This window comes from Bos mutus, chromosome 6 (assembly GCF_027580195.1).
Source record: "Bos mutus isolate GX-2022 chromosome 6, NWIPB_WYAK_1.1, whole genome shotgun sequence".
Classification (NCBI taxonomy): Eukaryota; Metazoa; Chordata; class Mammalia; order Artiodactyla; family Bovidae; genus Bos; species Bos mutus.
The window spans coordinates 92,526,792-92,543,865 of NC_091622.1; the positions used below are offsets into that span (position 1 = coordinate 92,526,792).

The following is a 17,074-nucleotide window of genomic DNA, read 5'->3' on the forward strand; positions in this document are numbered from 1 at the left end:
TGCTATGGCCAAAACTTCCAAAACTATGTTGAATAGTAATGGTGAAAGTGGGCACCCTTTTCTTGTTCCTGACTTTAAAGGAAATGCTTTCAGTTTTTCACCATTGAGGATAATGTTTGCTGTGGGTTTGTCATATATAGCCTTTATTATGTTGAGGTATATTCCTTCTATTCCTGCTTTCTGGAGAGTTTGTATCATAAATGGAAGTTGAATTCTGTCAAAGGCTTTCTCTGCATCTGTTGAGATAATCATATGGTTTTTATTTTTCAATTTGTTAATGTGGTGTATTACATTGATTGATTTGCAGATATTGAAGAATCCTTGCATCCCTGGGATAAAGCCCACTTGGTCATGGTGTATGATCTTTTTAATGTGTTGTTGGATTCTGATTGCTAGAATTTTGTTAAGAATTTTTGCATCTATGTTCATCAGTGATATTGGCCTGTAGTTTTCTTTTTTTGTGGGATCTTTGTCAGGTTTTGGTATTAGGGTGATGGTGGCCTCATAGAATGAGTTTGGAAGTTTACCTTCCTCTGCAATTTTCTGGAAGAGTTTGAGTAGGATAGGTGTTAGCTCTTCTCTAAATTTTTGGTAGAATTCAGCTGTGAAGCCGTCTGGACCTGGGCTTTTGTTTGCTGGATGATTTTTGATTACAGTTTCAATTTCCATGCTTGTGATGGGTCTGTTAAGATTTTCTGTTTCTTCCTGGTTCAGTTTTGGAAAGTTGTACTTTTCTAAGAATTTGTCCATTTCTTCCATGTTGTCCATTTTATTGGCATATAATTGCTGATAGTAGTCTCTTATGATTCTTTGTATTTCTGTGTTGTCTGTTGTGATCTCTCCATTTTCATTTCTAATTTTATTGATTTGATTTTTCTCCCTTTGTTTCTTGATGAGTCTGGCTAATGGTTTGTCAATTTTATTTATCCTTTCAAAGAACCAGCTTTTGGCTTTGTTGATTTTTGCTATGGTCTCTTTTGTTTTTTTGCATTTATTTCTGCCCTAATTTTTAAGATTTCTTTCCTTCTACTAACCCTGGGGTTCTTCATTTCTTCCTTTTCTAGTTGCTTTAGGTGTAGAGTTAGGTTATTTATTTGACTTTTTTCTTGTTTCTTGAGGTATGCCTGTATTGCTATGAACTTTCCCCTTAGGACTGCTTTTACAGAGTCCCACAGGTTTTGGGTTGTTTTGTTTCCATTTTCATTTGTGAAACAAGATTTTCAGTGAAAAATAGCTCCCCTCTTCACAAGTTCTGTCACCCTCCAGAAGCAGCCACTTTTAATACTTTTAGTTGTTTCTTCAGGCATATTTTTCCGCATTGCAAAATATCATAGTTACACTGCTATTCCTTGATTTTATTTTATTTTTAAGGTATCAGTTCAGTTCAGTTGCTCAGTCGTGTCTAACTCTTTGTGACCCCATGAATTGCAGCACACCAGGCCTCCCTGTCCATCACCAACTCCCCGAGTTCACTCAAACTCATGTCCATCGAGTCGGTGATGCCATCCAGCCATCTCATCCTCTGTCATCGCCTTCTCCTGCCCCCAATCCCTCCTAGCATCAGAGTCTTTTCCAATGAGTCAACTCTCCGCATGAGGTGGCCAAAGTACTGGAGTTTCAGCTTTAGCATCAGTCCTTCCAGTGAACACCCAGGACTGATCTCCTTTAGAATGAACTGGTTGGATCTCCTTGCAGTCCAAAGGACTCTCAAGAGTCTTCTCCAACACCACAGTTCAAAAGCATCAATTCTTCAGCGCTCAGCTTTCTTCACAGTCCAACTCTCACATCCATACATGGCCACTGGAAAAACCATAGCCTTGACTAGATGGACCTTTGTTGGCAAAGTAATGTCTCTGCTTTGAATATGCTATCTAGGTTGGTCATAACTTTCCTTCCAAGATTTAAGCGTCTTTTAATTTCATGGCTGCAATCACCATCTGCAGTGATTTTGGAGCCCCGCAAAATAAAGTCTGACACTGTTTCCACTGTTTCCCCATCTATTTCCCATGAAGTGATGGGACCGGATGCCATGATCTTTGTTTTCTGAATGTTGAGCTTTAAGCCAACTTTTTCACTCTCCTCTTTCACTTTCATCAAGAGGCTTTTTAGTTCCTCTTCACTTTCTGCCATAAGGGTGGTGTCATCTGCATATCTGAGGTACAGATAGCATCTGTTGATTTCCATAGAAGATCAGTAGGTAGTTCTCCCTTATATACACACATATCCCATGCCTCCTTCTTCTTCGTATTCTGTAGCACCTTCCCATGCTCCCTATATTATTGTTGAAAACCTTTTTTCATTATGGAAAATTACATACAAAAAGTCATGAGGAGAGTGAGCCTAAGTGTTCACTAGCTTCAGCAGTTGTTAAGTTGGGATTAATCCAATTTAACCATATTTGCTACCTTCCTACTCCTTCAAATTCCCCTGTAGTGAATATTTTGAAGGAATTCCTTCCCATTCTCCTCCTTTTCCTTCTGTTTCTCTTTCTCCCCATCCCCTTCTCCCTCTCCCTCCTCATCTCCACCTCTCCCTTATTTTTCCCCACCCTCCCGTTTCTCTTCTCTCTGTCATTTGATTTCGGATCTTTCTGCAAAGGAACCTGGAATCATTTCTGGGGACGGGGGCTGGTGGGCTTCCCATTGATATTCAGCCTTTCACTTATCTCTTCCCTTTTCATAAGATGTTCCATTCAACTATGCTTGGTAGTACCTGGTTCAAAGCATTTCTGGTTCAGCCTCTTCACAAGTAAAATCTTTCTTCCATCAGGGTTGTGTGGGGGTGGCTGGTAGCTCTAGTTTGCAGGTCAGAGGTGGCTGGTAGCTCTCGTTTGCAGCCTTTCCAGGGCTCTGCAATGTTGGCCACCACCTTAGAGGCACTTAACGCTGAGAAACCTCAAATGTCAGTCACTATTTGTCTGTCTGCTTCCTGTCTCTAAAAATTGTGAGCTCCATCATCCACTGTAATTGCTCCCTCTTCCCTTTGACAAGGATTTGTATGGCTTTATCTCTTTTCTTTCATTTTAGTGGGTCTTTAGGAAAAAGTGGAGGTAAACGCCTGTTCTATTCACTGCATTTCACTGTAAGACTTAACACAATGATGTTTATTTCTGCAGGTTACCTTTCTAAAGTATTTAAGGAGACAAAAAAGGAAACAAGAAGAAAGTAAAGGAAGGAAGGGGAGGGAGAAAGGAATGGATTTGGTTACACTGAAGGAGAGCTGCTGATCCTAGTGCCATCAATGCCCACAGGGAGTAAAACCAGGACCAAGTCATGGCTTGAGGACCTTCGTCTGGAGAATAAGAAGGATGACATTTGCCAAACAAGACACTGGTGATCTTTGGCTCAATACAGCAAACATTTATTACAAACAAATCCCCAAGATCACTTTTCACCTTTTAAACATAATTAATTTAATGATTTAGTTCTGCTTGATCAAACAGGGGATTAGATTTCTTTAGAAATGAATGGAGAAGTACTTCCATTTCCATTGTGGTTTACTCTGTTCTTCAAACAAGTTTCTTCTTTATCACCACTAGAATGTGGGTCCCACAAAACATTCATTCATTCACTTACTCATTGTTTCTTTCTTTTAATTCCCAAAGCAGGATAACTTTTTCAGTAGAAGATTTAAGGCTTAAAGTGGTACAGGCTTGTTTTCATTGTTAATCAAGTATTTCAGCACAAATTAATTGACCACTGTTATTTGGCATTGTTTAGGGTCCTTTGGACCAAAAAGTGAAGAAGGTGTGATTTTTTGGGGGTCAATTTAAAGAATTTACACCTTGTAAACATCTGACCTCCATTTTAAAGAATAAAATTGCGAGTTGAGAAAGTAATTTTGCACATAGAGTGAATCAGTAGTCAGGAAACCAAGTTCCTGGTAGGGAGGCCTTATTCCACAATGGTAAATCTCACAGGCTTGGAATCAGTAAGACTTGGCTTTCCTTCCAAGGTTTGCCATTATTTCTAGAGGGAAGTCATGGCTCCTCTTTTAGCCTCAATTTTTCCATCTGTAAAATGGAGAGAATAATACCACTTAGCACATTTGGCTTAAAAGGTGATAACACATGTAGACGACCTGAGACCTGACTCTGAGGGAGGTTAATGGCAGGTAGAAGCTTGTAAGGAGAGCAGAGAATGTCAAAGGTTGTGAGCTCACATTTCCAGTTCTGCCTCTTCTAGGTATGCAATGTTTGATGAAATGTTGTCTCTCAACTTCAGTTCCCTTGTGTTTAAAATCTGGATATGGTGTCTGTCTTATAGAGCTGCTCCAAGGATGGTGTTAGACAGGATAGTTTGCTCAGTCTTGGCTGTATGTACGTGTTTTGTGTCAGTTTTATTATTAAGAGGTTAGGGATACTGGAGGCTCGATCACATGGTGAGACTGTGTTTGAGGAAAGCTGAGCATTGGTTGGAGAATTTGCCTGCTATGCTGTTCGGTTACCTGATCTTTGTGATGCTTTCCTGGGTTGGGCTTTCCAGAAAATTTAACTTGAATCTACTTCATTGTAAGACTTTTCCTGACATGTTGTGTGGAGATAGTCCAATCTAGAGATGACCTTGGAAATTAAAATTAAAATGAACTAATTTATCTGGCATGGTATGTGGTGAAGTTGTCATTACTTCACTGTGAATTTTAAGACCTTCTCTTCTGTAAGACATGTGAACAGCTTCTAGAAATGAAGAGTTATTTGTGGTTTTGGTTTGCTAGTTTGAAAGAGCAGAGGAATGACTGTTTGTTTTTTTTTCCCTCCAATTGGCAAGTAAGCTGCTAGTGGAGAATCATTAGAGCTGAAAAGTGGTCTAGTGATCACCTGATTAAAATTTTTAATTTTATTGATGAAGAAATTAAGCTTTAAAAAGGCTGTTACTTGTCTAAGACCACACAGCTATTAACTAGTGAAGTCTAGGAAAATAGCCAGGTCTTTGTTTAAATTTCAGCTAAAACAACATTATATAGTAAAATAGCTCAATATAATATTATAATTGAATGGCTTAAATACTTTCTCATCCATCTCAACGTAGAATACAAAAGATGGAAACCCAAAAGTTTTCTAAACAAGTTTGTTGAAATCATATAAGAATTACAAAGAAACAACAAAAAAAATCAAATCATCAATAAATTGAGACTTAGTAAGCATTCTTTATTTTTTTTAAAAGGTTTTTAAAATGTGGACCATTTTTAAAGTCTTTATGGAATTTGTTACAATATTGCTTCCACTTTATGTTTTGGTTTTTGGCTGCAAGGTCTGGGATTTTTGCTCCCCAGCCAGGGATCTAACCTGCACCTTCTGCCTTGGAAGGTGAAGTCAACCACTAAACCACCAGGGAAGTCCCATAGCAATCATTCTTGAGTTTCTAGATTAATGCTCTGATTTTCATAGGCTATATAGATATTAATTATGTATTTGTATTCTTAATTATTTATAACAAAATATATCAAAAGCATGAAGTTCACCCCATGTGAAGAATTCTGGTGATCAACACTGCTTATTTGGGGACCATAGTCATTAATGCTCAATAGCTTGACCTGAACTTGGCCTCTTTGATTTCATCTTTAAGGAGATCCATCGTTTTCTTAATAGTGTTTATTGTTGCAAATTATATTGACCGTGAATACACAGTGTGTCTGGAGGAACACATGCACCAGCAAAATCCATCTGATTTGTGTTTCATCAACTGGAAATGAGGCATTCCTGATGGGCAGCAGAAGGGACCTGGCTCTCCTGTGACTAATTCCTTTTTAGTTTGAAATAGGGAGTGGAGAGGGCTTTGCTGGTAGCTCAGCTGGTAAAGAATCCTCCTGTAATGCAGGAGACCTCAGTTCGATTCCTGGGTCGGGAAGATCCCCTGGAGAAAGCATAGGCTACCAACTCCAGTATTCTTGGGCTTCCCTGGTGGCTCAGATGGTAAAGAATCCGCCTGCAATGCGGAAGACCTGGGTTCAATTCTTGGGTTGGAAAGATCCCATGAAGGAGGACATGGCAACCCACTCCGGTATTCTTGCCTGGAGAATCCCATGGACAGAGGATCCTGGTGGGCTACAGTCCATGGGGTCTCAAAGAGCCAGGCAGATTGAGCAACTGAGCACAGCACAGGAGCTGGAGAAATCTTCTTTTAAACTCTCAAAGATTGTAATTCACACACTTTGGGGAGAGTCATCTCAGTGTTGCTGTTCCTTTCTGTGTTGAGTGAAGCTCCGGATTTGGAATTCTGTTGGCTTTTTGTATTTTGACTCCCCCCAAATTCTTGGAGGAGGGAGTGACTGGGAACAGCACGGTCCTGGAAATGGTGGAGCTGAGGAGGCGCCTGCAGCGTGAGAGGACCACAGCAAGTGTCGTGTTTTGGTTAGCTGTCCTAAAAGCCCGAGCATCCTTGGCAGGAAAGAAGCAATTGGCTTTTAAATATCTAGTTTTAGGTTTGCATTACTGCTTCCTTCTCCTTCTTAAATTCTGTTTCTGAGGAGTTAGCTTTTCTTAGTCTTCTGTGTTAGACTTTATAGTAAACATTGCAAAATTATTATGGGGTCAATATATACTCACAGTTAAGGGTTTAAAGAGAACAAAATGTTTGTGCAATGCACTGCACACTCCCTCCAGTCTCACTCTTTATAGGAGCCACCATCTTGGATGTCCTAGATATTTTCTATGTGAACACACCCCTGCATGTATAGATATGCATTTTTCTTGAATGGGAGAGTAGTGTATATGTGTAGGCTTGCATGCATGGTGCCTACGTGCTCAGTCGTGTCTGACGTTTTGTGACCTCATGGACTGTAGCCCGCCAGGTTCCTCTGTGCATGGGATTTCCCAGGCAAGAATACTGGAAGGGGTTGCCATTTCCTTCTCCAGTTATATGTGTGTGTGTGTGTGTGTGTGTGTGTAGATATCTTTTTGCATTACTACATAGAGTGAATTCTTTCTTTTAAATGGCTGGGTAGTTCTGAATGTTAGGGATGTTCCATCTTTTATTGGTTTTCTCATATTCTTTCCTCTCTTCCTGAAATAATATACTTCAAGACAAGCATTTAGTCAATCTCACACCTAAGGCTTGTGTCCTCTGGAGGAGGCTTAATTTTCCAACCTTGAGACAGCAAGCTGGTGGCAGCCTGGGGGCTGTTAGCTATCACCATCTGCACCTCTCTTCAGTGTTTGAGGTGCGGTGTGTGTTTTTGTGTTTGCCAAAGCCAGAGCTGTGGTCGTGGCTCCTAGGCTCAGTGGAGCGTGGAAAAGTGAGTGGGAAGTTGGGTACGTCAGTGACAAATCTTCAGATTGGACATAATGAAGCAGAAAATCAAGGTCCTGTGCTGTCAGAATTTTCAAGGTCAATAATGCAGCTCACTCTCGTTTCAAGTCAAGCCGAATCCAGCAACTTTGCCATTTTTCCCAGGTAGGAGGAAAGTCCTAGAGCTTGTAAAGCCCATCTCAAGAGCCCGCAGACTCCCAAAGGAAATGGAAATGTCAGTTTTAGCCTGCCTTCGAGCGAGAGTGCTCAACTTTGGATGAGATAAGCAGTTTTCGTATTTCTTTTAGAAAGGGAACCTGTTTTTCAAATGAAATGTCTTTTACAATTCCCAGTATATAAAAGAGATGAAGGGCTTCCCAGGTGGAACTAGTGGTAAAGAACCTGCCTGCCAATGCAGGAGACATAAGAGATGTGGGTTTGATCCCTGGGTCAGAAAATAGCCCCTGGAGGAGGGCACTCCAGTATTCTCGCTTGGAGATTTCCATGGACAGAGGAGCCTGGCGGGCTCAGTCCATAGGGATCACAGAGTCGCACATGACTGAAGCGACTTAGCAGGCAAAAGAGATAAAAGTGGAACTGCAGGGTTGTGTATGGTAGATTGGGGATCTGTTTGGTTCTTCCAACTCCAAGCCCTCACAGCCCCATCAATTCCCACAGGCTGGCATCTTCCAGGACATAGACAGGAAAAATAGACAGTATTTCATTTCATCCAAGATGTTGAGTTTAATCTTTCTTTAACTTTAAATAGTATTTGGACACCATGAAGAGTTTCTACTTTGCCAATAATTTCAAGGAGGAAACATCTTCTTTTTGTGGTTAAAGAGCCTGCTGAGTCTTTGCTGGATCAAAGGGCAGCCTCGGTTGAAGATTGGATGTGTTCCATCAGTTAAATTTTAGCTCCTAAAGAAAAATTTAGAAATATGCAGACTGGAGAAACTAGCTTATAAGGGCAACAAGTCTTTACACAAATTCCAAAGCCTGTAAGATTGATTGCTTTCAGTGTTTACTGCAGCCAAATTATTAACTCAGGACCCTGAAACTGAGCTCTCTGGAGAAGTGATTTATGCTGGGAATGCAGAAAGGATGTTTGCATATGACCATCAGATTTCTTGGTGAAGCCTTTTAAACACTGTTTATCTTGGGGACACCCACTACTTACAGCGTTTGTATTTCCTTTTGTGTTTTATAGTCCTACACCAGAGGCCAAGGGCAGGCTTGTAGTAAGTACTGACTCTGATTGCTCAGGGCTTTCCAGGATGCCACTGAGTCTGTGGGGAAGTGTGTACATGCTCAGTCACTCAGTCGTGTCCAACTCTTGCCCATGGACTGAGGCCCTCCAGGCTCCTCTGTCCATGGAATTTTCCAGGCAAGAATACTGGAGTAGGTTGCCATTTCCTTCTCCAGGGGATCTTCCTGACCCAGGGTTTGAACCCCAAGTCTTTTGCATCTCTTGCATTGGCAGGTGGATTCTTTACCAACTACATTCTCCAAACTACCTGAAGTGTATAGTGCTTTGAAATGAAAATAGTTGGTTTTAGGATTAATCGATTTTTCTAACCCAAAGAAACACAATGCCCACAAACACTGAATCATAATATAAATATTTGGGATTTCAAAAATAAAATATGTGTTGATCAAAGAGCCAACTTTTATGGAACCTTCTTTTAAACACTTTTATCCCAGCTTTAGGTTTTATTATGGATTAAAAGTTCCCATTTCCCCCACACTGAAATAACATACATATTTCTTTAAAGAATGTTTATTGAGTCGGCCAGGTTCTAGGTCTTTGGGATACAGCAGTGAACAGAAGAGACAAAATTCCTGCCCTCAGGGGACTCTCACTTTTTTTCTCTTGTAACTAGTTTTTTTTTTTTTTTTTTTTTTGATCTGGCAGGGGCTTCCCTCCTGGTCCAGTGATTGAGAATCCCCCTGCTAATGCAGGAAACACGGGTTAGATCTATGGTCCGGGAAGATCCCATATGCCATGGGACAGCTAGGCCCCCTCGCCAGAGCTGCTTAGCTTGTGCTCTAGAGCCTGGGGGCCGAAACTATTGAGCCCATGAACTGCAACTAGCCCCTGTGCCCTAGAACCCATGCTCGACAACCAGAGAAGCCACTTCAAAGAGAAGCCCGTGCACCACAATTAGAGAGTAGCTCCTGCTCACTGGAAGCAGAGAAAAGCCGGCTTGTGGCAACAAAGACCCAGCACAGCCAAATGTAAATAAATAGATTAAATGAATATTTTTTAAAAAATCAGGTGAAAAACATGTGCTGCACATTCTGCAAAAGGAGTAACGTGAGGAAGGCAGTGTGCTGCAGGGTAGTGAAACCTGCAATTTTGGTAGGTGAAATTTCATTTTCTGTGCACTCAAGGTAGGACTCATGGAAGATGATCATGGGCTTGTCCTGAGTACAAAAAATAAATAACACACAGTTTCTCAAAATGTGTTATTACTTACCTGCATGGGAAGAGTCAGGCATTTTCTTAAAAATACACGTCCCTCTAGGTGTAAAGCAGGTTTAAAAGAAAAAGCACTCAGTTGCCATTCTCTTCCAATAAGGAGCATCAAGAGAGGTGAAGAGTAGCTGATAGAGAGATGCTTTCTTTCATTCCCCAGGGCCGGGGATTTCTAAAGCCTTCATGTTTCTTATCTTTCTATTAGAACCAGCAGATGTGCCAAAGCCTAACGGCTGATGAGAACTTTATAAAGAATTCTTACTCTTTCTTGGGAAGATATATAAATTTTTTAAGGTAGTATCTTTGCTTGCTTTTGAAATAATATCTTAGTCTATGGATGGAAGGAATCAAGGGCTGTTCTGAAAAGGACTGATTCTAAGCAGCATCCAGAAGCTAAATCATTATTTGTGTTGTTCTCTTTATCTCTTGTTGTGTTACTCTTCAATTTATCATACCATTTTGCTATATTTTAGAGAAATGAATGTAGATGTTGCCATTGAGAAGGGTTGAAATCTGTTTATAAACTTCAATCAGTGTCTTTCCTTGTGAACTGGTGTGTGTTTGGAGTGTGACTCCTGAAGAGATGGGGTACTGCTCCAGGGATCCCACCCAGCCTCCCCCCAGGAAAGATTGCAGAAAGGAGACTGAGAAGCTTAAGGTAACTGGACACATGGGGATCCATGTTAAGTTTTTCACCTGCATACCTTTGTCAGATAGACTAGTTCTTTATATATAAGCCTTTTTAAAAATATTTGCCAGTTCTCACGCATAGTGACTCATTCAGTTTTGGAGTCATTGATTCCTTCCATGGATATTTGTCAAGGTCTTACTGTGTGCTGAGGAAGCAGTGAGAATAAATAAAGTGCTCCTTTGGTTTGATCTAAATCTGTTTTTCAGCGGTAATGCATTATATATGACATGGCTATAAATTGATGAGACATTTCCCAGAGAAATTGGTCTCATTAGTTGCAGTCGTGTTCCACCAGCCTACTAGTCCTACTCACTTGACTGCCTAAATATAGCACAGAGCTCTCCTCCCTTCCTACCCTGTAACCTGGCGTAAGTGTGAACCTTCATGATTGCTTCCCTAGATTGTTGCTGAAACAACTCATCCTGTTTCACGGGTGTTCTCTTCTCATTCTTACTGTCTTCTAGGTTCTTCCACACTGATGCTACAGGGATTTTTCTAACCTGAAGTTTGATCATATACCTGAGGTATTTGTCCATGACATGTAAAATCTTCTGCTAGTCTTGTAGCCCTAATTCCAACTATGCCCCCTCCCCCACCCACGTTTTGTGTTCTGGGAATCTCCAGTGTCCATATCCACTGGACTGAGAGTTCTGCGAGGGTAAGGTCCATGTCTGCTTGTGCCTCTTTGAATTTCTGGGATCCAGAATGGTGCCCAAGATATAGTGGGGTTCTATAAGTTTTTGTGGAATTGAACTGAGTTGCGTATGCTCTCTGAAACTAACAAGATTTCAGCTTGTTAGTGAACCAAATTACATTGCCTTCTGTCTATTTCCTTAAATTCTTATTTGATGTATTCAGCATTGTTTGTCAAAGCACTTTGTGAAAATAGATGGCTCTTTCCTCTCACTGCTCAACAAAACTCAGAAGTAATTTTGTAACAGTTAGCACTTGATGAGTGCTAACGACTATATATTTTATCAGGTTGTCCTCCTCCTCATCTGATAGCAGGAGGTGGTATTGGCTTCTAACGTAATAGAAGGAGTAAAGCAAGGCAAGAGATTCGTTCACACTGTATTCTGCAAAGTATCTTTTGTCTTCAGTCATCTTGAGAACGGAACAGGCAATAATTTAACAGATTTGCTCATCATTTCTTGAATTTTCTTTACATTTCAAAATCATTCCCTTTTCATATTTTGTAAAGCAGTTTTCTTTATAACATTGATTCTTGCATTTACCCAGCAATGTTCAACCAGAATTGATGGAACCACTGTTACTTCAAGATCTCTTTTGTCCAATAAGACTAAAATCTTTACTCAAGAAATTTCTGCAAGTTCTTCAGTCTTCTTGCTCAGGAGAAATTCCTCTATCCTTACAAATTTAGATTGCAGATTATTCACTATGATTTGCCTTGTTCACAGCCAGATTTTTAAGTTTTTAAAAAAATTAATTGAAAGAAAATGTTAGTTGTTCAGTTGTGTCTGACTCTTTGTGATCCCATGAACTGCCCACCAGGCTCCTCTGTCCATGGAATTCTCCAGGCAAGAATACTGGAGTGGGTTGCCATTTCCTTCTCCAGGGAATCTTCCCGATCCAGCGATCAAACCCAGGTCTCCTGTATTGCAGGCAGATTCTTTACCATCTGAGCCATTAATTAATTAATTTTTGACTGTGCTGGGTTTTCGTTAGTGCACGGGCTTTTTTCTAGTTGTGGTGAGTGGGGGCTATTCTTCGTTGTGGTGCTTGGACTTCTCATTGCAGTGGCTTCTTTTATTGTGGAGCACGGGTTCTAGGGTGCGTGGACCTCAGCAGTGACGGCTCTCAGGCTTTAGAGCACAGGCTCAATAGTTGTGGCGTACGTAACAATAGTTGTAGCATGTAGGATCTTCCCAAACCAGGGAAGGAACCTGTGACCCCTACATTGGCAGGTGGACTCACGTCCACTGGGCCACCAGGGAAGTTCCACAGCCACTTTTAATTTATGGGATTTTATTTTCTTATCCCTCTTTCATGAGACCAAGAGATGATATATATATGTGTGCAGCCAATATATGGCATGCCTTTTATATTGAGAGATGAGTCCACTTATTATCAGGCTTGCTATCTTGAGTTGTGTTTCATGGAAATACATGGACAATAATGTCATCCATAATTTCTTAAAATCTCCTCATTCTCTTAGAACTAATGATGTACACTTCAGAGGGAATTGTATTGTCTCTGTAAAGAAGAGGAAATTCAGGCTTAGTGGAGTTAAGTAACTTGCTCAAGATAACCCTGCTCTGTTTGCCTAAAGTATTTTTTATCTTGAGGTTTTATCAAAGTTCTTAAACAGAAAAAGAACGTTATAAAGAAATCTAATGTACCCATCACTCAGCTTGGAAAACTAGCAACATTTGCCCATTTTAAGAAATCCAGTTGCATTAGAAGGATCAGAAGGCATTAAATTTCTTTTTAGGCCCATTTAATTTACATTTCGGAGAAGGTGATGGCACCCCACTCCAGTACTCATGCCTGGAAAATCCCGTGGATGGAGGAGCCTGGTAGGCTGCAGTCCATGGGGTCGCGAAGAGTCGGAGATGACTGAGCGACTTCACTTTCACTTTTCACTTCCATGCATTGGAGAAGGAAATGGCAACCCACTCCAGTGTTCTTTCCTGGAGAATCCCAGGGACGGGGGAGCCTGGTGAGCTGCCGTCTATGGGGTCGCACAGAGTCGGACACGACTGAAAGGACTTAGCAGCAGCAATTTACATTTATATAATTATTTTCATAACCATTTAAAATCATTCTCTTTGTTACTATATAAAAAGTAAGAAAATCTATTTTTAATCCCAGGAGGGAAAAATATGAAAAATAAGCACAGTGGAAATCTTAGCAGATGGGTAATTAAAAGCAAACAAAGCTGGATTATCTTGACAGTTGATCACAGTTCCATATATAAGAATGTGTACTTTGTTTGGGAGATTAGGCACACCCAGTCCTTGAATGTGTGCCTGTGTGCCAAGTGGCTTCAGTTGTGTCTGACTCTGTGTGACCCTATGGGATTCTCCCAGCAAGATTAGTGGAGTAGGTTGCCGTGCCCTTTTCCAGGGGATCTTCCCAACCTAGGAATCTAACCTGTGGGTCTTATGTCTCCATCAGCAGGCAGGTTCTTTACCACTAAAGCCACCTAGGAAGCCCCCTTGAATGTGTAGCAGCAGATAATTGAGTTTGTCTTAGGCCTTATCCACCCTGTGGTCTGGTGTGCTTCCTTCTACCCTCTTGCTGGCCCAGTGAGGAACAGAGGCGGTGGCGTAGCGTGAGTGGCCCTACATGACACTGTCATGAATTATTTTTGGATGAGGCATTGGTTGGTGTTTGATTATTTCCACCACTTTTCCGTTATGTTCACAAAGATAATAAGACACTGATGCAGGTAGCTGCAATAAACTAGAAAATCCTGAGGCCATGGCTTCTTCAGCTTGTATCCCAGGGCCCAACTTCCGGTAGGGTCTGGGTGTGGGTTTGTTGGCTGGAGCAGGACCACCTGAAGGTGCTGCACCACTGGCTAAGAACCTGCAAGGGGACTGCTTTATTTTTAAAACGAATTGATATAATCTGAGGCAAAACTTTCTGCCATGTGTTTAATGTAAGAAAAAGATTGTTATTGTTATTTTGAAAACACTGAAATATGAAAAAAGTAAATGGATCTAATTTTTCTTTGAGCTTGTTGCCAAGCGTAAAATAAATAGTGTAAATTGTACTGAAATGGGAAGAAAAGAAAACAAAAGCTAAGGGTGGGAGAGATTATTTTTAGCAGGCAAAGTTATTTTCCAATACTATTGTTTTTGTCATGATCTTTTCCTCAAGTTTACTGATGATACAGTCATTTGCTTTTTCTATATAGAAACACATGGACTTCTTGGGGCTTATTTATAACCCACTGTGAAGAGCAAGCAGCTAAGAAGGCTCAATTATGCATTTTAAACACCATGCTTCGTGTGGTCAGGATGAAATGTCACTCTGCTTGTACGAAGGTATCTTTTACATCTGAGCAAACATACCTGGCTTAGTTTCCTCGACTTCCTCTTCTCTTTTTTCTCTGTTCAGGAAATCAATTTGGTTGGGTTTCTTGTGCAGGGTGAAACCCATGGACTCATACAGAGCTGGCGAGTGGGCCATCAATGGGATCTCTGTTAGCTCATTTTTCATCAGGGAGATACGCTTCTTTCCCAAAGCTGTGATCTAGGAGAGCTGCCAAGCAGCTAGAGTTTTTTAAAAAATAGACACAAAACAGCAAACAACGTAATTCTTTCATGTGGCGATCTCTCCCTTTGTGCTCATTATGCTGTGGCTGGCTGATCAGTTTTAAAATAGAGCCCATGGTTCCTTTGCCTTCGGCTGTTTCTGGGCTCATGGAATCTTGGTCAAAGCTTGATTCCAAACAATTGTTCATGACAGCATTCAAAGGGTGAAAGTGAAAGACTGTCTTTTTTGTATGATGGGACTAAATTAAGAAATAGTAGAAGTTCATGAACAATTTCTCAGGTTCACTTCTGTAAGCTTAGTAACTTAGCATTTGCGAAGCTTTTCGGTCCTTATTAGAATCTGTGAGTTGTTTGAACCCAAAGTCCTCATCTTTTTTGATATCACTGTCTATCTCTTTGATAAGATCGATACTAGTGGCTTAAAACTCACATGTGTTTTCTTTCTGGATATTCATTAGGGCTAGTAATAGAATAAGCCAATGGACACAATTTGCTTGCATCAGCTTTGTTTTCTGAATGCCTTTTTGGTAGCCAGGGCCAGCTCTCTTGACCAGAGAAAGCAATGATGCTCACCCAGTCAGTGAGGGTTATTTATTTATTTATTTGTGGACACTTGAATTTAATTTATGTGCAAGATTCTCTAAAGAAGCAGTTGCTTTTCCCTTCCTTAAACGAGGCTTTGTCCCCAGGTGGCTTCAGCAGTCTGAGAAATGACCTCTGTTTTAAGGATGGTTGGATTGAATCTGCTGATTCTAAATATTCCACCATTAGCGAAAACTATCCAACAATCATTTTGGGGACCTGGAGCAAATGTTGTTTTAGCTCAGCTGGTTTCATCAGGGTACTGCTGTGGCCTCTCTTTCCCGCTGTATGCCCATACTCTCCTTTTACTGACCTCTGCCCCACCCCTTCATCCCTTCTAGAGTGGCCTTTCCAGCTGTTTTCTCTACTCTGTGGGAGCTTCTCCTTTAAGTCTGCTGAGAGAAGAGAGTGATCACCGGCTATGATGCTCAAGCAACATTTGATGAATTAAACTCCCACACAGACATTGTAATCGATAAGCAAAATATTTCTATTTTGCCTTGAAAATACACAGCTTATTATGTTTTCAGGCTTGCTGCAATAAATAATATGCTTGAGACAAATGGCACTTGGGGTCTTTTAATCTCAGTTCTTTGGAGCGAAGCTAATTTTTTGTTTGCATTCTTATACCCCACATTACCTCTTTTCCCAAAGTAGGCTGGCTGTTGGACTCTCTGGTCCACTTAGCTATGCCATTACCGTTTCATTCTCTTGCTGGAGAATGGCTGTTTTGTTTGATATGCTGTTAAAGTTACGATCACTGTGTTGTGGCCATGGGCATCCGGTAGTGATGAAGAGCAGCTTCAATGATTGGAATCACTACATGTTGTCTGGGGTAGTTTAACTATAGCCCTTAAAACCAGACAGTAAGTAGCAGGAGCTCTTTGACAACGAGGCAGAACTTCTCAATCAAATAGTCAGCAGTGTGTCACACACATTTGATACCATGTGTGGTGGGGTAAAGGTTACCAGTGTGTGGGTGTTCATGGACTTTCCAAGACCCTACTTTCCGAGAAAGAAGGACAAAACTCAACAAATGAATGTTTGAGAGAAAAACAATCAAATTAGAATACAAACTATTTCCTTTGGGGCTTCATTGGGAGGAACCTTGCTATAATGGGAATATGAAGGAGGGGCAGGAATAGTTTAGAGAGAAGTGACCTAGAAAAGCAGAAAAGGTATGATGATGCAGATAAGTGAGAGTTTTCTTACAGTGGGACAGTGAGTGGCTCCTGTAAGTCACTCACAGGAGTGAGTCACTCATGGGTTGTTTGAGAATAATATAAGATAGAGTTTTCAAGTTGCTATGGACTCTGTTCTTAAACTTCTTTAATGACTGTGAAAAATGCAAGAGGAAATGGAAATCCTTCCTCGGGTCACAAGTTTTAATTGTGACTTTGTTTCTGGACTGGCTGGATCATGGCTTTTGAAGTTTGCAGTGGTGATTAATATGAGACATTTTGGGGATGATTTACCTTTAAAGATAATTTAGTACTAATTTGTGATTATTCCTGTGTCATTACTGTCATTGATAATCATTTAAAAGATTTTTCTCCCATGGGAAAGAAAGGATACCCAAGGGATAGCACCTAATCTCCAACTTCTCTTATCTACTCTACAACTCAGAGTAGGTATCCATTACCATTAAGAGATACTATTAATAGTGTTAATCAGTGTGGCAGTTACATTTATTTATAGTGCTTGTGATTTTATAGTTTTTAATTTACCCATGGGTAAATTTTTAATAAGGAGGAAGGCAAGGGTAAATGAAGAAAGTCGAGTTATATGTCTGTATCTCCACTGACCATAAAATGTTTGAAATGTTTCTCTTAGTGAAAATACGACAGTTCTG

General features: G+C 40.6%; 1 protein-coding gene across 2 annotated transcripts in view; it reads left to right on the forward strand.

The window, feature by feature from the left end:
* The window catches only part of FRAS1 (Fraser extracellular matrix complex subunit 1), a 534,238-nt gene that overhangs the window by 87,080 nt on the left and 430,084 nt on the right, over positions 1-17,074 (forward strand). The window contains exon 3 of one of the 2 annotated variants that reach the window (XM_070372562.1): positions 10,861-10,920. The exons of the other annotated variant lie outside the window; for it this stretch is intronic. The gene's annotated coding sequence lies outside the window, so the exon portion shown is untranslated. The remainder of the gene's footprint in view (positions 1-10,860; positions 10,921-17,074) is intronic. 2 annotated transcript variants of the gene reach the window in all.